This window comes from Manis javanica, chromosome 1, assembly GCF_040802235.1.
Source record: "Manis javanica isolate MJ-LG chromosome 1, MJ_LKY, whole genome shotgun sequence".
NCBI classification, from domain to species: domain Eukaryota; kingdom Metazoa; phylum Chordata; class Mammalia; order Pholidota; family Manidae; genus Manis; species Manis javanica.
Window position 1 is genome coordinate 44844370 of NC_133156.1, and position 25768 is coordinate 44870137.

At 35.3% G+C, this 25768-nt stretch overlaps 1 protein-coding gene and 1 non-coding gene across 2 annotated transcripts in view; one reads left to right on the top strand and one right to left on the bottom strand.

Moving 5' to 3' along the window:
- LOC140843441 (uncharacterized) overlaps positions 1–25768 on the top strand; it is a 220843-nt gene that overhangs the window by 110668 nt on the left and 84407 nt on the right. The window lies entirely within an intron of this gene.
- LOC118970145 (U6 spliceosomal RNA) lies at positions 351–454 on the bottom strand. Its single transcript, XR_005057954.2, has one exon. It is a non-coding gene; the product is annotated as a U6 spliceosomal RNA (small nuclear RNA).

Below are 25768 nucleotides of genomic sequence, written 5' to 3' on the forward strand. Positions count from 1 at the left end.
CTTCAATATTATGGATATTTACTACAGCTCAGATGGGCTCTTGTGGATTTAGTCAAAAGCTTTGATTTATGTTTTTTGTAAGAAAAATACATTTAATTCTGATCTTTTCAATGGTCTGTGTTAAAACCTCAATTTCTACTTGAAATTTCTTATTTGATGTTCAAAAATCTAAGTTTAATATTAAAAGATAACTCATAATTTTCCTATCAAAATTAATCCTCCATCCTCTGTTGAAAATGGACCACTCTATTTTCTGTTACCCAAAGTTGAAGGACTAGTCATCCTTGACTCTCCACACCTTATTATGCTCCCTCTCAACTCAGCCAACACATGGTGGCAGTTCTTTTTTATAAAACATGGAATGCTTCGTGAACTTTCATGTTGTTCCTTGTTGAGGGGCTATTCTAATCTTCTCTTTATAACTGTAATTTTAATATGTGCTGCTGAAGTAAGCACAGTTCTTCTTTTCTAGTGGATGTTGGGTTATAACCAGTTTGCGTTTGTACTGTCTGTACCCTGTTAGATATTCTTTGAATCATATGTGCATTATTTAGCCCCCTAATTGGTATTATTAATTCTGATCTCAACTGGAGGTGTACTAAGCAGTACAGTTCTGTCTCATTTGACTGTTACACTTGTATCTACCCTTCAGGTACATTACTCTGCATTCTTGTTAAGTCATGCCTCCTTTTTCCACCATGTGCTTGTGCTTAACACTACTAGTTCTGCCAAAATTTGAATGTTCTTATTTGTGTATTCAAATCCTACATGCCTAAATACTTTAAAGTTTATTCTGTTTTTTATACATTATCCATCAACTGTTTACTGAGTGAATGTTATGTGCAGGCATCTGTGTCTTTAGTGCTCAGCTCATAACAAGATCTCTGCTTTCAAGGACCTCATTTAATAATGGGGAATCTAACAAGTAAATAGGCAGTTATGCTATGACGTGGAAAGCTTCTGTCTCATCATCAGCTGGAAACCTTTCCAAATCACTTTGGTTTCTCAGAACTCATAGAGATTACTTTTAATTGCATTACTCATTTTTATCTGTTCTCTTATTGGTTTTGTTACTATATGTTAACCTTATTTCCTCTATTAGATTATAAACCCCTTGAGGAGAGGAAATACATTTTATACCACTGAATATACCCTATAGACTCTAGCTTTCAATATTTCATATAAAGAATATGTATTAAGTACCTGGCATTTATGAGAGCTAAATTTTACCTTTGGGAGTATTTCCTGTGCATTGCATTCCCACTTCTCTGTATATATAAAATACAGAAATGTAATGAGAAATGAGATTTGTTTGTGTTTAGTTTACAGTGAATGACTGTTTTAAACATGTAAATTGAATTACTTATGCTACCTAAAGTATAATACATATTACAAAATTGCAGTGCTTATACTTCAGATTTCCCCTTATACAAAATACTCAATAAATCTCAAAAGTGAAGAACATAAATTAGAAATGTATTTCCAAAGTACTATGAAATTTATGAAATGTATGCTAGTGAGCAGAAGCCAAGAGTAGATAATTGTTAGGTTGTAAAACCAGATGCTCATTAAAAAAAAATGAGTTTTTTATTAATACAATTGGACTTCTGAAGCCCTAATTGGATTCAGCACATTTTTCTAATAGAGTAATCTTTAAAAGTAAACATAAGTGAACTATAACCTTTCAACATTCTTAACTATTGAAAAAAATTATTATTGCATTTTAATCTAATTCTGGATAATTCCCAGAAGTTGCTTATAATACTTTTTGTAAAATTAACTTTCCCTAGGAACTTCTTTCTATTTGCTTTTGGCTTAATTTTTAAAAACAGCTTTATTAAGGTATAATTGACATAAATTAGCTACACATATTTAAAGTGCGAAGTTTGATACATTTGGGCATATGTATATACCACCGAGGTCTTCACCAAAATCCAGATAATGACAATGTTCATCACCTTCAAAAGCTTCCTCATTCCCCTTTATAGGTTTTCTGGCCCCTTTCTATCCCCCCCACCAAAGGAAGCCACTAATCTGTTTTCTGTCAGTATAGATTTGCATTCTTTACCATTTTGTGTAAATGAAATCGTATAGTATGTGTTCTTTCTCATTTCTTTAACTTAGTATAATTGTTTTAAGATTCATCCATGTAATAGTGTTTACCTGTAGTTCACTATTTTTATTGCTAAGTAAAAGCACAACTGATTTTTGAATATTAATTGTATGTCTTGCAACTTTACTGTACTTATTAGTTCTAATAGGTTTTTTGGTGGACTCTTAAGTTTTCTATATATACTATCAGGTTCTCTGCAAATACAGTTTTACTTCTTGTTTTCCAATTTGGATTCCTTTTGTTTCTTTTTCTTCCCTAATTGCTCTAGCTAAGGCTTCCTGTACTGTACTGAAATTGTGTAAAGATATGAGCAGATCTTTTACACTTTTGGTCAGATTTACCCTTAAATATTTCATTATTTTTGTGCTATTGTAAAATTTTTAAAATTTTTTGTGTATTTTTTATAATTTCAATTTCTGATTATTTGTTGATAGAATATAGAAATATAGTTGTGTTTTAATAGTCTTTTATCCTGCACCTTAATGAACTCATTTATTAGTTCTGGTAACTTTTTGTGGATTCTATTGGATTTTTTATATAGACAGTCATGTTAACTGTGAATAAAGAATTTTACTTGCTGCTTTCTAATCTTAATGCTTTTATTTATTTTCCTTCCCTGATTGCATTGCTAGAACCTCTAATACAATATTGAATAGAAATAGTGACAGTGGACATCTTTGTCTTATTCCTCTTTGAGGAGGACAGCAGTTGGTCTTTTACCATTAAGCATAATGTTAGCTGCAGGTTATTTGTAGTTGCCCTTCCATATGTGGAAGAAGGGCCCATTATTCCTAGTTCTGAGAATTTTTATTAGGAGTGAATGTTAGATTTTGTCAAATCATGTTTCTGTATCATTTGATAAGATCCTGTGGTTTTTCCTTCTTTATACTCTTAATATGGAAGATTACATTGATTGAAATATGTACATTGAAGCAGTATTGCATTTGGTCTCCTGATTATTTTTATATATTGTGAGATTGGATATCTAATATTATATTGAATATTTTTGCATTTATTTTCTGGTTTCTTTTGCTTTTTTCATATATTTGAACGTGATATCTGAAGTGTTTGACTTGGTGCCATTCTTTTTAGTGCTTTAGATTTTCCCATAAGTAATGTTTTAGAGGTAACATGGAAATTTTGATATGTGGTCATTTCATTTTCATCCATTTCAAAATACTTTCAAATTTCAAATTTGAATGTTTTTCTTTGACTGACAGGATATTTTAAAGTATGCTATTTTGTTTCAAAATATTTGAAGTTTTTCCAGAGACCTTTCTCTTACTGGTTTCCAGTTAACACAATTATAGTCATGGAACATATTTTGTATGACTTGGATAATTGTAAATTTGTGTTTTATGATGTAGAAGGTGATATATAGGTAAATGTTTCTTGTGCACTTGAAAAAATATGTATTCTAATATAGTTGGGTGGAGTGCTCTCTAAGTACCAATTATGTTCAGTTGACGATAGTATTTTTTAAGTCTTCTATATCCTGATTTTCTACATATTTGTTCTATTAATTATTTAAAGAGAGTATTGAAATCTCCAACTGTGACTGTGGATTTGACTATTTCTCCTTACAATGTAGTTTTTTTAAAAATATGGTTTGAAGCTCTCTTATTAAGTGCAAAATTATTTAGCACATAGGTCTCCTGATGAATTCACCTCTTTATCTTTTTGAAGTAAATTTGTTTATCCTAGGTAATAGTCTTTCCTCTGGTCTTAATTTAGTCCAGTATTGCAGAGTCACTCCATCTTTCTTTTGATCAGTGTTACCATGACATATCTTTTTTTTATCATTGCTTTTAACCTATTAGCATCTTTATTTTTGAAGTACACTTCCAAAAGAAGCATGTAATTGAATTTTGCTTTTGTATCCTATCTGATAAAATTTGCATTTTAATTGGGGTATTTAGAACATATATATATTTTATATGATTGTTGATAAAGCTTTAATATATCATATTGTTATTTTCCCAACTGGTCCTTGTTTCCTCCCCCCTTTTGTCCTGCCTTCTTTTGTAATAATTGGGTTGTATTTATGATTCCTTCTTGTCTTCTTTGTTGACTTATTAGCTATGAGTCTTTGCTTTGTTATTTTAATGGCTGCTTTAGGACTTATGGTATCTGTATTTAACTCATCACAGTACACCTAAAAGTGATATTATGCTTCACATATAATAGAGGAAATTTGCAATAGCATAATTCCATTTTTGACTCCCAGGCTTTGTGATATATTTTGTTATATTTTTACTTGTAAGTATATAATGAACCCCACACTACATTGGTAGTTATTATTTTTACTTAGGCCTTCAATTATTGTTTATATATAAATAATAATAAGAGATTACATATTTACCCAGTTAGCTACCATATTTGATGTTTTCATTCATTTGTATAGATTAATATTTCCACCTGGTTTCATTTACCAGTATTTATGCCTAAAGGATTTCCTTTAACATTTCTTTTAGTGACCATTCACTGGTGATGAATTCTTTCAACTGTTGAATGCCTGAAAAAGTCCTTATTTTGCTTATATTGAGAAGAGCTTATGGAGATTTCCTATATGCTCTCTGCCCCCACAAATACATGACCTCTTCTCTCCATTATTAACATCCCCCACCAGAGAGGTACATGTGTTACAATTGATGAACCTATAGTGACACATTATTACCCTGAATAGGAAGTTTACATTAGGGTTTACTCCTAGAATTGCAAATTCTATGGATTTAGACAAATTTATGAGGACATGAATCCAGCACTGTAATATTATACAGAGCAGGTGCACTGCCCTAAAAATCCTCTGTATGTCTTGCCTACTAAAGTCTTTGGTCACGATAGTCATTTTAGTCATAAGTCTTTGGTTATCTAAAGTATATGATGCAAAATCCAAAATTTCACCAGCTGTTATCTCTGATGGTTGAGATTGATTACTATTATTGTTATTTTTATCATTCTTTTCCTCCTGTATATAATGCACCTGTAGTGTTTATGTAGTTAAAAAAATTAATTTAAAAAAAACCCTTGGCATAGTAGAATCTTTTTTCTAAATTTGTTGTTGATATAGCAGGACAATCCAACTAACTTCATAGTTTTTTGCTTTAGAAGATTTGAATACAACCACTTCATTAATCAAAGGATTATTTGGTAAGTTTAGCATTGTGTTAGGATGGGGAAATAGAAAAGATATGTAAACACGACATACTTTGGGAATTACTGGCAATGGCACCCTTGTTTTCTTATCACTGATCGTTAATGTGTAGGGCACTTTGGATTGCCATATTTTGAAAGAGAATTAGCTTCTACAGGGCCTAAATATCAAGGGCTTGGTGACAGTAGTTTATTTTGCTGTTAGCTAGATAAGTAAGTATGTCTGTATTCCAGACCCCATAGAATTCCTATAGTCATTGCAGAGAGCTGACCCTATTGACATCTGGTCACTTGGCAGTTACAGCCTTTGCATGGGAAGTTGCAGTCCAAGGTGATTGGTATTTCTTTCTCATGCATTCTGAATACTAGGACTATCAGGGCTGACTCAGAGGCCCTGTGAGATTCACCAGACTCCTGATGTATGACCATTGGTTAGCAGTTTTAAGTTAGCATTTTCAGTGTACACCTCCAAACTTCAAGCTTTTTTATAAGGATCCAGGAGCTAGAAAGGTAGTCGGAGGGTAACAGAGTTCGGGGAAAGCTTATATCTTATTGCTAAATACAAATGTTAAGACTGGTTTAAAAATTGTTTTTCTAAGAAGGAAAATTGCCCACGAATCTGATTCTATGACATGTGGGCCCAAGAAAAGTAGACAAAGAGAGCCTTTTTTAGATTTGCACAAGGGTATGTTCCTATCCTTTTTCCTATAAACATTGGGAGTGACTAATTGTGGTTTTCCCATCATATCTCACAAAGTCAAAAAACTAAAGGAGAACTAATTATTTATAAACTTGGAATATAATATCATGGAATTAAAATTTCTTTGGGCAGTTTTTTGATAACAGTGAGAGGAATGATTTAATGATCTATACTTATTGTAATTTACAATTATGCCTTTGAATGTTGTCATAGAAATGATCTAATATTCTGGGGAGTCAAAATAGATGTATTCATGTAAATGAATGACAGGTGACTAGATGCAGGGTTAGATTTGTTTACTATTGTTTTAGGTGTAAAAGCTAAGGTCAGTCAATAAAACTTACAGAGATAGAAGGAAGAATTTACCACAAAATGGAGTTACTTTACAAAATGGAATTAGCTCTCTCTCTAGCTAGTAAGTTCCCTGTTCCTGATTGCATGATCTATATTTTGGCAGGTAGCATCTGATATAATTTTGAATAATAAAATATATTGCTATGTATCTACATTGTAGTAACACACTCAAAGGCTTCAGGACAGATAAATCCAGTTTGAGGCAGTGGAGAGTGGTAAATTGGCAAACTAGAGAATGCTTTCTCTGATGAAGGTCATTTAAATTTAAACAAGATAAAGCCCATTGTACTGGCCAAACCAAACTTGTCATCTGGCTAACCACTGGATCTACTGTGGTAGGCATACTTGTATGCAGAGTTTTTATTTTATCATTAAAATATTCTGGTTTTACAAACAAAAGATCTGAAATTAAGGAAAGTTGGGTAATTTGTGTAAGGTCTGTTCAGTGCGAGGGCCAGGATCAAACTCCAAGTATGTTATATTATGGCTAATTCATTTTATCTTCTTGATAACACAGACACTAAGAAGTTAAATCACTTATGTAACATTTCTAGAAAGTTTTTGAAAAAGCCCAAGCTGGTACATTGACCCCTTTATTTCAAATCATTTTGGATTCTTTCATTGACACCTGTTAATGCCAATGTCATTTTATAGATGAGACAATGTGTTCTTGGAAAGGGTTATCTATATATAATTTTAGGTGTGGTGCCATAAGGAAAATGAGAGAGGGAGACACAGAGTCAGACCTTTATTTAAACAAAATAGTTGGCCATAAATAAGAATGGTGAGTGTAGTGGGTTGACTGTGTCCACTCAGGAGCCTCAGAATGTGACCTTATTTGTGAATAGGTTTGCAGCTATAGTTAAGGATGTAGAGATGAAGTCATTTTGGAATTACAGCGGGCCCTAAGTCCAATGGCCATTGCCCATATAAAAGCAGAGAACACACAGAGAGCCACACAAGCACAGCGGAGGTAGAGATGTAAGGAAGGCCATGTAAAGGTGGAGACAGATACTGGAGTTAAATACTGCTACAAGCCAAGGATTGCTGACAGCCACCGGAAGTTAGTCCAGAGGCATGGGACAGATTACTCCTGAAGAAGGAACAAGCCTTACTGATGCCTTGATTTCAGATTTCTAGCCTCCATAAATATGAAAGAATAAATTTCTGTTTTTTAAGCCACATAGTTTGTGGAACTTGGTTATAGCAGCCATAGGAAACCATTATAGGGATATACTCTAAAGAGCTTATCCGTCAGCTTCCCCTCCCCCACTGCACACATACGTATTTGCTTTCCAGCCTTGGGTCCTTGAAAATATCACCACTGGTACTGAAGTATGTTCTTAATGGAGTCTTATCAAAATAAAAATCTTTTACTTAGAGTAACACATCAAACATAACATAATAGCGGAATTCTTTTAAAAAATGATGATTGTTTCTAATACCTCACTGTAGAAGGAAGCTCTTGTGCTGATTTGGACAGTATTTTAACTGAATTTGACGAGGATGTTTGAAGGTAAAAGACAAATGTTTCTGGCTATTAGTTTCTGATAGTTGCAATTATTTTAAGTCATGAGTATATCTGTAAAGCACATTTTACCTCATACTAAAGTAGTAAACCTCACGGTGATGTAGAATACTTTATTATAGTTTGCAGCCCAAAGGAAGGTATTTTTAAAGCACAGATGTAAATTTGGTATTAAATGGGTTCTCTCTTTTTCAGGTACAGTAGGACTGTAAATTCATGTACAAGCTGAAAATCTGATAATTAATTAAGCCTATATTTCTTACTACTTTAGGTTACTTGGAAGGGTAAATATTTTAATGGTTATGTTTTCTATCTATTTTCATTTCAGGAGCTTGTGTGCAGGCTTTGTTAAGCATAAAGAAATGAACTGGTCTAAATTTATGACAAGTCTTTTTATTCATAATAGAGTAAAGAATAATTTTTACTTTCTCTGCATAAAATGCATATACGTCTCCCATATAAATTTGAATTGTATTTCCCATTTTCTTAGAGATGATGATTTCTTAAGCAGAAGTCTAACAAAACTTCTGAAGTGATATTGAGAGAGGAGAGCCAGCTCTGAATGATGAATCCAGGTGTTATTTCATTTTTTTAAGCCTAAACTTTTATGAGCTATTTTGTGCTATCAGTGCACCACTTTGAAATTCTTGGTATTTTCTTGCCCCACCCTCTTTGGCTTCTGTCAGTAGAATTTCTGTATTATTCTAGATCAAGGTTTCTTAACACTGTGCTGTTGCCATTTTGCACCAGGGGGTTTGGAGTGCTATGTTGGGCATGGTTGCGTGTGTAGCAGCCTCTTTGGTTTTACCCACTTGATGCTAGTGATACTCCCCAGAAGTGACAACCCCAAATATCCTTAGACATTGCCAAACATCCCCTGGGAGCAACATCATCCCTGATTGTGAGGCGCTGAAGTTTACATTTCCTCCTTGATGTTAAACCTGTCAGAGGACTTCCTGAGGATTTGGGAATGGTTGGTTGCATCCTTTGATTTTCCCTTATATCGCTGGTATTAAGACTGCTGAAATTTTAGAATTAATTCCAAAGTTTCATTATACAATTCAAAATTTGAGATTTAAAAAGCTATTACTCTCCTCACCCAGTCACAGAATGGTTGAAATTGTCCTAGACCCTATCTGTTACTTTTCACATCTCACATTCCTTGTTTACCTTCTCCTATTTAGGATTCACTAATGCTAGTATGCATTTTAAATTTTGTTACTCTTATGTCTAAATCTTTATCTCTACATCTTTATCCACCTTTTGCCAGTAGTTCCTTCTTCATTGTCTAGAGTTCCAATCTTCCCAGTCTGTTCCATGAGTATTTCTACTTTAGTGCAGTAGAAAAATTAATATACTTCTTGGTTTTTTTTGCATTTGAATTGTGCTTTAGTCAGATTAGGTCTTTTTTACTATTTAGTCATTTTATTCATTCTTTCATTTAGCAAGTATTTATTGTTTTTCAGAATCAGGTCCTGTGCAAGACTCTGGGCACCTAATAATAAATGAGACTGCTTCTAAGTATTGAACCAAAGATAATTTTAACATAAATTTAAAATGTCTTTGTAGGACAGGAGTCTAACTTTTCTGGGCTTACTCAGACTTCTCATTAGGTGAAATCTGGTTATGTAGCCATTAGCAGGTCTGGCATTTCTTCCTTTCTCCCTCCCCTTTCATTTGCCAAGTATTTTAAATACTAATATTTACCTTTTGACACATGGGACCTCCCTTCCCACCCATGAACATCCAACCATTGTCTTCTCCCCACCTCCTCAGAGGACCCACATATTGTTCATTTTTAAGAAGTGGAGTCTTATTTTGTCATTTTCTTACTTAACTATCTGGTTGTCTGAGAATTTGCTGGTTCGTTGTTGGCTGACTGTGATGTAATTTTTCAGTCACCTGAGCCACTTTATTCTGTAGAACAGTATTGTATGATAGAAATGGTATGTGACCCACGTATGTACTTTAAAATTTTCTAGTAGTCATATAAAAAGATAAAGTTTAAATTAATTTTAATAATATATTTCACTTAATATATAACCAAATTATTGGCATTTCAACTTATAGTCAATATAAAATTATTAGTGATAATTTTTTTGTTTTGTGTTGAAATCTGATGTGTATTTTACACATTTATCACATCTCAATTTGGACTAGCCATGTCACAGGAACTCAAAAACCCAATATGACTAGTGAATAACCTATTGAATCGCAAAGATTTAGAATATTAGCTTTCAGGTCTACCACACCCAAAGTGCAGGAAGTTCCAGTAAAGGGGTATGGTGTCCTCAAGATGGACATGCCTCCCACTCCATGATGTGTTATTTATCGTTTTATCATCTTTTAAGTTTTTCATTTTGTCATTGGAAAACCCAGTTGAGTGTGTGTTCCATGGAAGGGAAAGGGTTATGCGTGTTGGATTCCTCGCTGTAGTGAATGTAATAGTCCAGGGTATACACTATTATGTCCTTATAAAACATGCTGTACATCTCCTAACAAGGCTGCCATTCATTTTTTCAATAAATCCTGCACAGGGTTATTAGGGCCTGTGAACTGACAATTGATTTAATGCCTGGAAAATTATTCTTTATTGATTTATATTACATGGAGGCGACTGCAAATCTATAATGTCTCTAATCAGGGAGAAAATGCTAAAGTTAGTGTCATTCTTATTTAGACAGGCAATTCCAAGTAGGAGAATTGGTTTAGCATCTCTAGGTGACATCTACATATTATTCAATTATGAATTACAGTAATCCATGAATTATAATACATAAAGCAAGCGAGAACAGGATAATTAATTAAAAAAAAAAAACAAAGTGTTTTTTGTGCAAACAAATATTTTAAATGTCAACCTTGTATGCACTTTCTACATGGAATTAAATACTTTGGCTTGATTTTTCTTAAAGATTCTGCATCATGTCTGGCTTGTTATCTACATATTGAAAATGCAAAAATTACAGTTAATGAGTAAAACCTTTGAAATAGAAAAGTGCTCTAAGTTGATTAATCAAGTTAGGGAGGGTTTCTAAAAACTATGTTAAAATGACTTACTTAATTTCATATGAACTACTTCAGAAAGCTCTCTAAGATTAGAAAGGCGTTGAGATCACTTGCCGTCTTGCCCTCCCTTTGCAAGCCTCTGTTTGTAACCTGTTCCAATCAAGAGGTTCAGAACATAACCTGAATTTAATTTAAATGCAAAAAAGGCAAAATACAGCAGCATGTTAGGCAGAGGATAATGGAATCAGTAGAATTACTGTGTATATGTATACCCAGGGTATGTGATTTGGCTTTGGAGGACCTACAACATCCCTGAAATTGCATGTAAAGCATTACATGTTTGAATGTGCTTCTTTTTGTTTTCTCCTGGGGAGAGTGTCTATATATCAGATTAATAAGTTTGTCCAGGACCCTAAGAGAAACTCAGATGTGCATTGCAAGCTCCTTGTTGAATCCACAGCACCTGGCACAGTGCTTAGCAAATAGCAGGCCTCTAAATATTTTTGGGCAGCTTAATGCCCTCAATTTATGTCAGCATGTCAAGTGGGTTTCCCAGAATGCTCTAGTTTGTCCAAAGGAAAATTTTTTGCATTGCCTAGTTTCTTGCAGTGCCCATCAAGTATAGTCACAGTTTAATAAAATGGTATTTGTATTTATAAGTAAGGAAATATTGCCATTTGAGATTTGGAACTCAAAGTTTTGATCTGATTGTGCCAAGTGACATTTTTCTACTTCCTGTAGCTTTTTTTTCCTACTACTCCCACGTTTCTGTTCAGACCCCCAAATCTCTTTCGCTTCCTTTGATGCACCCTAAAACCTGAGATCAAGTAGGAGCCTGGGAAGATTTTCACCCTGCAAGTTAATGGTGAAAAATACTATTTTGACATTCATTCAGTGACATTTTTTATTTGATTTAGTGAGAAATTAAAACTCATTTATTTATTCAAAAGGCATTTGTTAATTTTGAGCCTCAATATATACCTGGCCATAGGGACACAGCCGTGCACATCCCCACAGACTTTGTCCTTAGGGTGCTTACAATTTAATATGGAAATGACTACATGCAGATTTTCAGCCAAAGGTTCAGTGGTTTAGTTTTATATCAAGTAATTTCACCAATAGGACACTTGGATTCAGTTCATTACCTTGATCTCTTTTGAACCAAGTATATTTTAACTGATAAGAGCTTTTGTTGGGGCTCATTGCTAGGCTTCTAGTGACATATAGAGTCCCGAGGAGCTGAATCTGAGCAGCTGGATTTGTTCTTTGCCTCCTGGGCCCTCCTTTGAGGCTCAGGGGAGGGGATTAAGTCATATTTTAATATAAACAAAATCAGGCTCCTCCTTTCTCAATTTATTTTTCTGTCTTTCAACCTAAGAGAACAAAAACAAAAACGCTGTCTTTCCTATAGTCTCTCATTCTATGCTTTTCTGCAGTGAAGGATATGTGTAGGTCTTTTATTTACCAGCCAGTGCTCCATTTGGTTTACTGTTTCTCCTTATTCTATTACTATTTTTTTTTAATCCAAATGACAAAGACGCTGGGACTTTAAAAACTGAAAACTAGATATTTTTTGGTTGTTGTAGACAAGCAATTTAATGAAAATGCTACTGAAATGCTTTTTCCTCTATGAAACTAGTAAATCAATTACAAAAGCAATTTCCTTACACAGTATGATTTTATTGTGTTTGACCGGGGCATTTGATAAGTATTAGTTCTTGCTGAGAGCAAAGTGTAAATTTTATTTCAAGCTTTTCTTTCATGCGAACAGTGAGGAGAGTATCAGAAGGGCAGCTGGACATACCTTGCCTGGTTGCTGTGCACAGAGGATGCAGGAATCTGCAGGCTGTCCTCACTGCCTCAGTATCTACACTGAGAAATGCACGAGGGAAATTCTTTTTCTAATAGGATTGGGAAAATGATGACTAATTCTCAGATCTGGGCCTATTTCCTATAGGAGCAGGTTCTGTGGTATTCTTTCTTTCTTCTTTCCTAGAGACTTTCCTCCGTTAAGTAAACACATGCCCAACCTCAATTCAAACAAAACAAATAAATGTACAACAAGACAGAAAAAAAATCTTGGTCTGATGTGTGTGAACATATTGGAGACTGGAGGGTTAGCAGCTATGGATTTTATTTCTGCCCCCAAACCTGATACTACAGATTGCTCTTGGCCCAAATACATAAGAGATAAAAAGTGCTTGCAAACAATTTACTGTGTGCCTAGTTCTGTCCTAGGAATCATGTGACACATATACCCCTGCCCCAGCTGCGAGTATATTTTGTATTACCCACTGATGACTGAGGCTTTGCAGCATAGTGGTTAAGAGTTTGGGTACTGACCCAGCGTCTGTAAGTCTGTTTTCTCAGCTAAAAAATCCTTACCATAATAGTATTTATGTCATTCTAACTCAGATAGTTGTAATGAGAGTTAAATGAGATAATGGGTGTGCTCAATTTAGGTTAGTCACAGAAAGTGCTGGAATGAATGTGACATGGTATTTTATTATAGGAATCCAGAGAAAAGAGATACAATAATTTTTCTTAATAACTTCTCCCATTCTTCTACATCCCATGCTCAATTCAGAAGGTGTTCCCTTCTATATGCTGCTTCAGCACTCTCTAAAGTACATTATCACATTATATTGAAACTATGTACTTAAATACCAGCCACCCACATCCTACAGCATGCAAGCTCTTGCATGGTATAGTCTGTTACTTAATTTTGTTTTTTCAGCACCTGGTGCTGTTCATGGAACAGAGAAGAGTTGAATATGTTCTTAAATCAAGGGATGGAAAATTGAAGTGGTCCTTTGAAGATAGGATGAGATTTCAAGGGACACTCAAGATTGTGGCAACAGAGTAAGCAGAGTCCAGAGGTGGGGAGAGGAGAGGACAGAAGGGAAGGGGCGGGCTAGCGGCAAATGAGAAGGGAAAATACTTGAAAATATGCTAAAAAACCACAAAAATATGTGTTTTAGAAAGAATGTTCAAAACATGGTACAATGGTACATGGTTTGTTGCTAAGGTCTTCAATGTCAGCTTGACGAATTTAGCAGAATTTGAGTTTGGGAAATGATAGGAACCAGTGTAACTGACCAGGAGTTCAGTGAAGTAAGATTAGTGCTGTCTGAACCTTATGTGGGTTTTTAAATACATTTAAAGCAGAACCCTAAACCCATCAAGGAACTTACAGTATCATTGTAAACAGTAAGTCTTGAAATCTGAGGTGTGTGAGATAAGGAGAAGGGTTAGCAGTACTTGACAGTAACCTTTCAGTGTTCAGCATTAGTAAGATTTATTCAACAAATATTCAGTGATGAGTTGCTGTCTTCCAGGCACCTTGATAGGAGCTAGTGTTTCAACAGCAATCACAATAAAAATGGTCTCTGATTTACAGGAACATTTGGACTGGCATGGGAGAAAGAAAATTACATGGGCAATATTATGGTATAGTATGAGCTACAGGGTTAAACAGGTAAAACATCTAATCTAGTGGAAGGGGTCAGGAGCAACTTCTCCAAAGATGTGATGTAAAAGTTGATGTCTGAAGAATGGGTAAGAAATAGCTACAGAAAAGAAGAAGGATTGTTTTTTATGGAGGAAGTGTAAAAACATCAGTGAGTTTTGAAGGTAAATCTCAAGGCACAGTGTGGGAAATGTAATCAGGCCCAATCATGTAGGTACTTATAAGCTATACAACAAGATCAGAATTGCATATATAAGTAACCCTTTCTACATAGTTTACAAACGTGATTTGAGGTGCCAAGAGTAAATACTGAGAGGTCATTAGGAGGCTTTTGGGGTAGTTCAGGTGAAAGAGTGTTGTGATCAGAGCTAGAGTAATGAGAGAAGGGACTTACAGATAGATGAATGTAAGAGATATTTACAAGTAGAATTGACAGGCGTTAACTGAGTAGAGGTGTGGAGTTAGGGAGGCGGGAGACTTAAGTTTCATACCGATTTTTGGTTTGTGTAATTCAGTGGGTGGAACTGCTATTTTCTGAAATAAACCAGAAGGGAGAACAGTTGAGTAACAGTAGATGTTGAATAAAGTTTTAGATATAATAAATTTGGAAAGTCTTTGTGACATCTCAGTGGAGGTTGATAGTATGAAAGTAGCAGTCAGGAGAAAGAATGAGAGAAACACCAGGAACAATCAAGATATGGACATTGACTGAAACAATGGGAGGACATAAGCTGGCCTAGGGAGTGCAGCAGAGTTCTCACACAGAACCCCGAAGGATAGGAGTTTTCTTTTAAGTTATCTTTTGAAGTTTAATTTATATACAACAAAGTGAACCCATTTTAAGTAAACATTTCAGTGATTTTGACAAATGTATACACACCTGTAACCAACACACTAATAAAGATACAGGAAATGTCTAGTGTTACACTGGTTATAGGTTGTGAGTTTTTATTATTTAATTTTTAGGAATTTTTGAGTGCCAGATATTAAATACAGCCATTTGTGTAAAATGATGTGATCTTACAATTAAGCAGATTATACTAAAAACAAAACATACTAAAAACTTAACACTTCCTATTTACTATTATTTGCTTGTGTCTCTGATCTTGTGGTTATTTACAAGTGTCTCATTTGAATGAAGGAAATACTTTATATTAGTATGTCTGCAGTGATGAATTGGCCATGGTGAGAGTATTTACACCAGGGAATTTGGCAAGCTCTACAAATCAGGGCTTGAATTATTTTTTTAGTTGGTTGTCTAGATGTAAGTAAGTGAAGGGTGAAATGTTAATTATGTAGATTAAATGTGAAAGTTCCATGTCTGTAACTGTTACTTTACGACTAGCACAAAAAATTGAGGATATTTGAGGATATATTCTTCCTGTATTTAAAAACTATTATTTGGTTCAGCAAAGAAGTCACTCAGGTCTTAGATGAACAAGTTAGGTTCCAAGATACATAGTGCTGAAACTTAGTAAATGTTAATTTCAGGACAATGAGAAAGAGTTTAATAGTATGTCATACATCAGATGTAATGAATATAAATTTATTTGGAAAGGAATTAGAGAATTGGATGCAACTCCATTTGTGAAAACTTGGTTGAACTGGAGTCATAGGTAGCTTAGGCATGGAAGAGATGGGTGAAAATCAGTGAAAGCATTCTGTGAGAATTAGCTATACAGAATTTACAATACAGTATATTACATATTTTATTATTTGTAAATTGTGCCCTATATACATTTTTATATCAGTAAAAGTTATAAAAACATGTCATATATATACACATGTATGCATACACATGTATGTTTTTTTCATAGGGTTGATTGTTAGGCATTTCCCAGCAGAACTGACTATACATCCTCCCTCAAGGTTCCCTCATGCCCTTGGCTACATACCTCTATTCTTGGCCACAAGCAACCAATGATTTGCTTTCTGTAACTGCAGGTTAGTTTTATCTTTTCTAGAATTTCATGTAAATAGAATACTCTTCTGTGTATTGCTTCTTTTGTTCAATGTGTTTCTGAGATTAGTATTGTTGCATAAATTAGAAGTTGGTGATTTATTTCTTTTGATTGCTGTGTAGTATTGCATTATATGGATGTACCATGATTGGTTTTTTTTATGCATGTGTTGCTGACTTTTTTCCCTCTTTAGTTTTTGGCTATTATAAATAAAGCTGCTACAAGCTTTTGTGTACATGTCATTTTATGGACCAACGGTTTCATTTCTTTTTGGGCAAATACCTATAAGTAGAATTGTTAAGCAATATGTATGTTTACATCTAAGAAGCTACTAAACTTTTCCAAGTAGTGGTATTTTACATCTCCCCCATTAGTATCTGAGTGTCAGTTGCTCCACATTTTTACTGACACTGCATTATGTTAATCCTTATAATTTTGGCTATCTTGTATGTGTGTATCAGTGTCCTATTGTAAATATACTGTACTTGAAATGGAAAAGTACAGTAATATATGTAGCAGACTGAAATGTCAGGGAAGAGAATTTTGAAAAATGGAGCAGTCTACATGTCATGTGGTACAAAGAGGTTAAAAAAGACAAAAAGAGCAAAGTGTCCATTGGATTTAAGAACAGAAAGGTTATTTATTACATTGGTATAGTGATTACACAAAGAAAATTGACATCATCCAGTGGAGATTCCCACTACTTTCTACCCTTAAACCTAGAATCCTCTACTGTTCATGTCATGAAGGCTCCAAATATCATTATGTGGCTGAAACCCCAACATTGGACAAGAGAAAAATCCCTCCCTGTGTAGAACTTTAGGCTGGTCTTGAACCATCTCTTGCAAGGACACTTTAGGTCCAGAGTGATCTAGGAATAAAATAGTTTTATTAGTCTACTTCCAGACTGGTACTTTCTGTTCCCTTTGCACTGAATTATTTGAGAATAGGTGAACCTTCTCCCTGTCCCCAGGGCCTTTCCACTTGGTGGTATTTTTCCCAAAAGGGCATGAAGTCATCTGAATTGTCTCCTAACTCGTTCTCATCAGGCAGTAAGCAGACCTTGTTTAGTGCCTACTACATAGGTTTTAAATAAAATTTATATTGCATATTTATAGTGAACATTTACATTGAATAAATGAGTGAAAGAACGAATTGAATAAAGGAGTGAATGAGTTACCATATAAAGTAGGATTCTTGGTGAAAGACCTCTGTGTTCAGTTTCCATTCTGTCTTATTTTGAAAATGCTTAAACCAGCATGAAGGAGCTAGGTGGATGGTTAGTTGCTGATAAGTAGACTTGAAAGGAAAGCTGGAGGAGTAGGATCTCTGAATTCCTTCTTGAATTAGGCAAGACTTAGAATACAAGAATGAGGAAAGTCATTGTTTACAAGCTGATTTAGAAAATGACCAAGAAATTAAATAAGAGTCAATAGGAACTCTGATTATCAATTTTAAAGTAGTTCTGGAATCTGGAAACAACACTGTGTTTGGTACATCCTTCTGTTGTTCCATATTCCACGAAGTGCTATGTTACTTGTTTGCATGCTTACTTCTCACCCAGGGCTCTGTCTGAGCTTCTTCAGGGCACAGATTGCATTTTATTCATCTTTGTATTTCCCATTGCACATAACACATAATAAATGCTTGATAAACTTTGTTGAAAGAATGAAACAATTCAGGGAAGTGATAAATTGAGGAGAAGGTCTAAAGGACAGAAATAAAATGGAAAGTTTGGTTGAGAATTGACTGAATACTGATAGGAAAGGCAGAAGGCCTAAATTGCAGCTTCACATTTTGTCTGAATTCTCCTTTCCTCAGGGCAAAATAAAGGTTTACAGTAAGATGCACTTGTTTGATAATGCATATTTGAGGGCTCTGGACAAAAGTGGTATGTAATTCAGGCTTCTGTGGAAGAAACCTAGTATTTGATTCCGCAGATGGATTTTTCTTAAAATAGGGGTGGTTGCTAAGGACTATATGGAGACTCTTGACAAACTCTCAGCATAAAATTATTTTTCCAAGGTTAATGCAGAAAGCTAAAAGACAAGAGCCAAAAGGCATCAAAGAGAACTGCAGGGCTAACTGTGCTCTTGACAAGAGATCTACTCTCTCCTCCTCTGTACTCATGGTCTCTCCTCAGTCTGACTTGGAGTCTAGCAGGAATAATGACGTGTGCCCTTCATTTCTATATGTTTCACTTGCTCAAGAAGCCTAGGATCTCCCAGATCATCTTTTATGACCTGGACTCTTATTTCCATTTCGTTCTGGGCATCCTCTAATTTGACTTCATCTTCTCTCTCCTGTGGCTCATTCTCTTCTTCCCAATGGTATGTCTTTTTCACTGTTAATTAGAAATCATTGTCTCTCTCTCTTCCCCCAAAGTCTCCAGTCTTAAAGCCCAAATGGTCAGACTATACTTCTCATCACCCCTCCTTTGTTGCAGTCTTTGTAGACATGTCACTTCCTCATTTTGTGACAGTTTAAGCTCCTGGCTTGCTGTCATTTTCTCTAACACTCTCTCATCATCACTGAGACTAGTTTTAGTTTCTATGTTAATAATTCTTTCACTACCCTGACTTTCAACTTTTTATCTTCTGCCTTAATACAGCCACATACTCTCTTAGTTAAACCGCAGACTTCGACATTCTGTAAAATTACATTCTTTCCAGAATTTTAATTATAAACATTTCACTTTCCAACCACCATCTCTTATCTTTCTAGCTCACTCCATCTAATATAGTAGCCAGCAATTCTTTCACTCCATCAGCTTTACAGTAGTATTACATTTTCACTGTTACTCTCTCCTCATATCTTAGCTTGGATTCTCTGGTCTAATTATGAAATAACTCTGCTCAAATCTTGTACTGGCACTTCAGTATATTTGACCATTGTTTGACCCAAAGTCTAATCCAATCTTGCACCTGCTCATAAAGACTTGATCACTCCTAACCCTAAGCCAGTTTGACACTAAGTTACTTTATCTCGTTCTGTTGAGAATTAGGCCCTGTTTTATTCCTATACGAATGACTGGTCATGCTGGGATAATGACCACTTCTAAGAAAGAATTTCACTACATTTCTCTATAATCAAAAAGTGATTTTCAGAATCCTATCTTCTCTGGATATAAATTTCTCCTTCTTTCCCTATAACTAGCCTAGACTCCACACCATCCATTCCACAGTGACTTTCCTTTCCAAGCAAACTAACAGGTTCAGCTTTGATATTTCTGGCCTTTGGTCATTCTTTAACAGGTCTGCCATTTTAGCCACCTCCCTGCACACCCTGTAACTACAGTGCCCTTTCTTCCTCTATCCTTTCATTGTATTTACCTGGTAACACTTAAACCTGGTTAAATATGATTCTCTACTTACTCTGCTCTAGACCTGTCTAGTTGAACATGACTGAAGAAAAACAAAATTGTGCTGCTGAATAGTCTTCACTGAAATCCACGGCCACCTCCCTCAAGTGGGCCTGTCTTCTGTTCAGCTATCGTACCTTATTTTCCTAGTCCATTCTGTCTTTCCCTCTCCCAGATGGCTACTTCCTTTTCATCTCATTTTCATTAAACTTTCAACATGTACTTTTCTCATCTTCATTCTCATTTGATAACCTTGCTTCCTATTTCATTGAGGAAGTAGAAGCAAACTTAAGAAAACTTCTTCATGGCCTTACTGTAATATCTGCCAGTCTACTTGAAATCTCCCTTTCCTTCGTTTTTAAGAATGAAATATGTGTCTCTTTCTAATCAAACCTAACATTTCTACTCCAGCAATTTGTTCTTCCTTTTTACTGATTTGTATTAGCATGCAGATACGCTGTAATTTCTAACATCTGAAAAACTATTTCCTGACTTCACATTTCCCTCCATCTTCTGCCCTATTTTTCTGGTCCTCTTCTAACAAAAATCCTTGAAAGGGGTGTCTGTTTGCTTGCTCCCATATTCTCTTGGGCATATTCAAAGTGATTCTTACCCCCACCACTCCAGTGAAAACACTTGTGAAAAATCACTAACAACCTCCACTTGGCTGAATCACAGTCTTCATTTTTCCTGACCTCAGATAGAACGCTTGGATTCTGGGTTGCTGTTATCCTCTTAGAAAGTGTATACTTCTTCTCTAGCTCCATTGCTAGTGTTTTCTCATTTCCCCACCTTAGTCCTTGGATCTCTTCCCTTCTCTGTTTGCTCTAATTTCAGAGTGATCTCATACAGACTCTTGCTTTTAAAACTATTTAAAAACTGAAGACTCCAAAATTTATATCTCCAGCCTGGATCAATATGAACTCAACTATCTGACTGCTCTCTCAACAGTTCCAGTTGGATGACAAACTGGCATCTAAAACTTAATATGTCCACAATTGAACTGCCAGTTCTTCTCTTCATCCTAACCTGTTCCTTCTTTTTCTTTTGCATCTCAGTAAAGAATAACACCATCCTTTCACCTACTATACAAAAATCTTGGATTTTTCCATGACTTATCTTTTTCTCCTATTCTTCCTTCAATGAGATAATCCAGTTGGTTTTACCTTCAACATATATACAAAATTCTGATAATTTCTAACTTATTCTACTGCTGTTTTCCTGATTCAGCAATCGTAATTTAATACCTAGATGATACAACATAATTTCTTACCTAGATTATTGCAATAGCCTCCTAAATGTTCTCTCTTCTAACAGATAAACATCAATTTGTAATCCAGTAGTCAAAATGACTCTTAGAATATCAGATCACAGCATCTTCCAGTGGCTCCCAGGGACATGGGAATAACACTAAAGCACAAGAAAATTTTGTTACACTGGTCTCTGGCCCTTTGTGATCTCTCAGATACCATGTCCTGCAACTGATACTGGGGTTCTTGTTTGCAGAATAGAGGAATGAACTTTGTGAATGAGCAAGGTAGGAGATTTACAGAGAAAATTTTATACAGGGTAAGAGAAAGTATAGAACTCCCTACAGGTCCAGGGAGGGGCAAGGCTGCCCCTTGCGGTCTCGGTGTCTACGTTTTATGCCTGTTGCAGTGGGAGCTGTTAGTTTCCTATAGGTTCAGCCAGAATGCTAGTTATGTTTTAACCTATCTGTGTTGTAAATGAATGGGCCTGCCTGCCTGTGGTCAGCAAGCTGTTCTGTATGGCTGGGTCCTGGTGGTGGTAGTGGGGGATACACTGTTACATTGTTTCAACCTCAAGCAACCTGTTATTCCTATACATTCCTGAAGCCTCAGTAAGATTGTGTCCTTTTCCAGGTCCCTTAGTGTACTCTAACTGGGCAGGGGTTACTCTCTGTTGTTTCCTGGTCTTACACCTTTCTCCTATGCTTCCTAAACTTCAGCCATACTGGCCCCCTTCCCCTCCTCATACATGCTGAGCATACCTCCATGTCATGACCAACCTCACATATTCTTCCTTCTGCCTAAGATTCTCCTTCTCCAGTAGTCACATGATTTTCTTTCTCTTATATGTGGTCAATTCTTTCTTATTGGATAAGCCTTCTTTTATAACCATAAAGAAAAAGTTCCCCACCCCTTAACTGCTCTCCCTTTCTTCTTTATCTTGCCTTATTTTTCTCCCCATTTGTCATTTATATTTTACATTTGCTCTTGTTTTATGTTTACTGTCTAACTTCCAAGATTTGAGTTGTGGACTCCAGGCCATTAGGGGCTTTGTGTTCTAGTGGCCAGCATAAAGCAAGTTACATATTGGTTAAATTAATTAATGTAAGACCATTCCCTACCTTGGTTTCCTCATTTTTGCTTACAAAATGCTGTTGTTTTCACCATTACTGAGCTCTCTCTCTACCCTGCTAGTGCAGGGGGAATAATATGGATGCAGCACTCTTCTGCTACCTTGCTAAGGCTGGTGGGGGAAGTGACTGTGGCATTCCCCTGCTGCTCTTCTGAAGCTAGCAGGTGTGTGTCATTGCATCACAGTCCCGCTGCCTTGTTGGGACCAGAAGATGTGAGTATGACATTCTCCCTCTTGCCTTGCTGGAGTGGAGTAGGCATGTGCTGCCTCCAAGACTCTCTAGCATCATTGCTAAAGCCAGCGGGCAAAAGCAGTCCATACAGGGGATGCCCCTTGATTACTTGGCTTTGCTGGCTGAGGGGGTTGCATTTCTGGGCCCCATAGGACTTTAACAATAAAAAAGACAGTTCTACCACCCCCAGAGCACTGCACAGATAGTAAACTGAAACATCCCTAGTCTTCTCACGAAAAAGGGAAAAGGCCTATTTACTTGTCCTGATGCTCTAGCCTGAGGGACAGGCTTCATGTCGGTCACACATCTAGAGACTACAGAGGAAATCTCAGAAATGCAGGTGGGGAGACCCCATCCTTTCACTCTCTCCTGGACTTGCTGCAGCTCTCTGGTAACCCCCAGAGGCAAACTTATACACCTATCTGGAGCCCTGATATTTGCAGCCAAAGGATACCTTCAGACTGCCTTTTCTCAAGGTCTGCAGGGTTTATGGTTGTGGCCGCATAGAACTCTATTTATTTAAATACATTAAAAGCTGCTGCCTGAGAGTCTACTTTCCAATCAGCTTGAAACTAGATATTAACTGTGATTCCTTCCCTTGAAACACTGACAGGTTTTAGCACACCCTAAACAATGAAAAACTATCAAGAATAAATTAGGTGGCTTAGACACCACAAAGGTTTGAGACATAACCAGGAGCTAGGGCAAGGTTGAATGATGAGGTTTACCACCTATACAAGACCACTCCTTCAAGTCTGTAAGAGGTAGCTATTTCCTTAATATAAAGAAAGAGTCTTGCAAAATAAGGAAATAGCAGTATGTTCCAAATGAAAGAAAACTTTAAGATAAAACCATAGAAAAATACTTAAATGAAATGGAGATGAATAATTTACCTGATAAAGAATTCAAAGTAATGGTCACACAGATGCTCACTGAACTCAGGAGAAAATTGGATTAATGCAGTGAAAACTTGCAAGAGATACAATATATAAGAAAGTACCAATTAGAAGCCACAGAGCTGAAGAACACAATAACTACACATGAGGACTTCAACATCAGACTAGATGAAACAGAAGAATAGATCAGGGAACCAGAAGACAGGGCAGTGGAACTTACCCATACATGTAAGAGAAAAGAAAAAAATAATTAAAAAATGTGCAGATAGCTTAAGAGACCTATGGGAAGACATCAAGAGGAATGATATTCACATTTTATGGGTCCTAGAAAGAGAAGAGAGAGAAAAGGGCAGAAAAATATTTGAAGTAATGACTGATAAGTCCCCAAACCTGGGGAAGGAAACAGATACCTAGGTCCAGAAAACCATGAGCATTCCAAAAAAGATGAATGTCCATAAGATTATCAGTAATTTTTCAGCAGAAACTTACAGGCTAGAAGGGAGTGACATGATACATTCAAAGTGTTGAAAGGAAAAAAGTCTTCCAGTCAAGAATACTCTACCCAGTAAGCTTATCATTCAGAATTAAAGGAGGAGAGATACCCTTTTTCAGATAAACAAAAGCTAAAGAAATTTATTACCACTAAACCGGCCTTAAAAGAAATATTAAAGGGACTTCTTTAAACTGAAAAGAAAAACTGCTAATTAGTAACAACAAAACATATGAATGTCAAAATCTCAATGTTAGTGGTAAATGTATATGAGGTAGTAGATTAGTCACTTATAAAGCTAATATGAATATTGAAATAAAAAAGTAAATTTAACTATAATTATAATAATTAAGAGCTATACAAAATAAAAAGATGTAAAATGAGACATTGAAAATATGTTGGGTTGGGGAAGTAAAATGTAGTTTTAGAATGCATTAAGACTTAAGTTGCTGTCAATTTTAAAAAGACTATTATATATATATGGATGTCATTTGTAAACCCCTGGTAACCATAAAGCAAAAACCTATTGCAGATACACAATAAATAATAAGAGAAGAATCTAAACATAACCTAAAGAAAGTCAAGAAACACAAAGAGAAAAAAAGAGAGGAACTATAAAAACAGCCAGAAAAAAATTATCAAAATATTAGTAAGTATGTACCTATCAATAATCATACTAAATGTAAATTAACTAAATTCTCCAGTCAAGATACAGAATGGCTGAATGGATAAAAAAACAAGATTCACGTATATACTGCCTACTAGGACTCACTTAAGATGTAAGGACACACACAGATTCAAAGTAAAGAGATGGAAAGATATTCCATGAAAATGAAAATGAAAATGAAAAGAAATCTGGTGCAGCTGTGCTCATATTAAGCAAAAGAGACTTAAAAATGAAGACTGTAGTAAAAGACAAGGAAGAATAGTACATAATGATAAGGTCAATTCAATAAGAAGAAATAACATTTGTAAATATGTATACATAACATATTTAGCAAAATATAAAACAAAATATCTAAAATATAAACAGATCTAAAAGGAAAAATTGATGACAATGAAATAATAGTAGGGGACTTGAATACCCCACTTACATCAGTGAATAGATCATCTAGACAGAAACTCAATAAGACAACAACCTTAAGTCATACATTAGACCCGATGGGCAATTGTTATGTACAGACTCTTCCATCCTAAAGAAGCAGAATACACATTCTTTACAAGTACACATGGAGCATTTTACAGGATGGGTCACATGTTAGGCCACAAAAGAAGTTTCAATACATTTAAGGAAATCAAAATCACATCTGGCACCTTTTCTGACCACAATCTAGAAATAAATTACCAGAGGAAAACTGGAAAAATAACAAATACATGATTAAACAATATCCTAGTGAAAAACCATTAGGTAAATGGAAAGATCAATACCTCTAGACAAATGAAAATGGAAATGCAATATTCAAAAATCTGTGGGATGCAGCCAAAGCAGTTCTATGAAGGAAATTCATAGTGATACAGACCCACCTAAAGAAACAAATGAAAAAACCTCAAATAAGTAATGTCTTTACAACCAAGAAACTAGGAAAAGAACAAAGAAAACACAAAGTCAATAGGAGAAAGGAAATAAAGTTGCAAGTGAAATCATGTGAAATAGACTAAAAAAAAGCAATAGAAAAGATCAATAAAATTAGGAGCTGGTTCTTTGAAAAAATAAAGAAAATTGACAAAAATTTAGTTAGACTAACCAAGAAACAAAAAAAGGCTCAAATATTAAATTCAGAAATGAAAGAGAAGTTACAAATTATGCTACAAATAAATCACAAAGGATATCACAAGACCACTATGAGCAATTCCAAACCAATAAATTGGACAACCTGGAAGGGTAAATTCCTAGAAACATACATTCTGCCAAGGCTGAATCATGAAGAAGTAGAAAATAATCAGAATAGATCTAAAGAAGATTGAATCAGCAATCAAAAACCTCCCAATAAACAAAAGTCCAGGAGCAGATAGCTTCACTGGTGAGTTCTACCAAATATTCAAGGCAGATTGAATACCTACACTTCTCAAACTCCTCCAAAAAATTAAAGAGGAGGGAACACTTCAAAAATTACTTTGATACC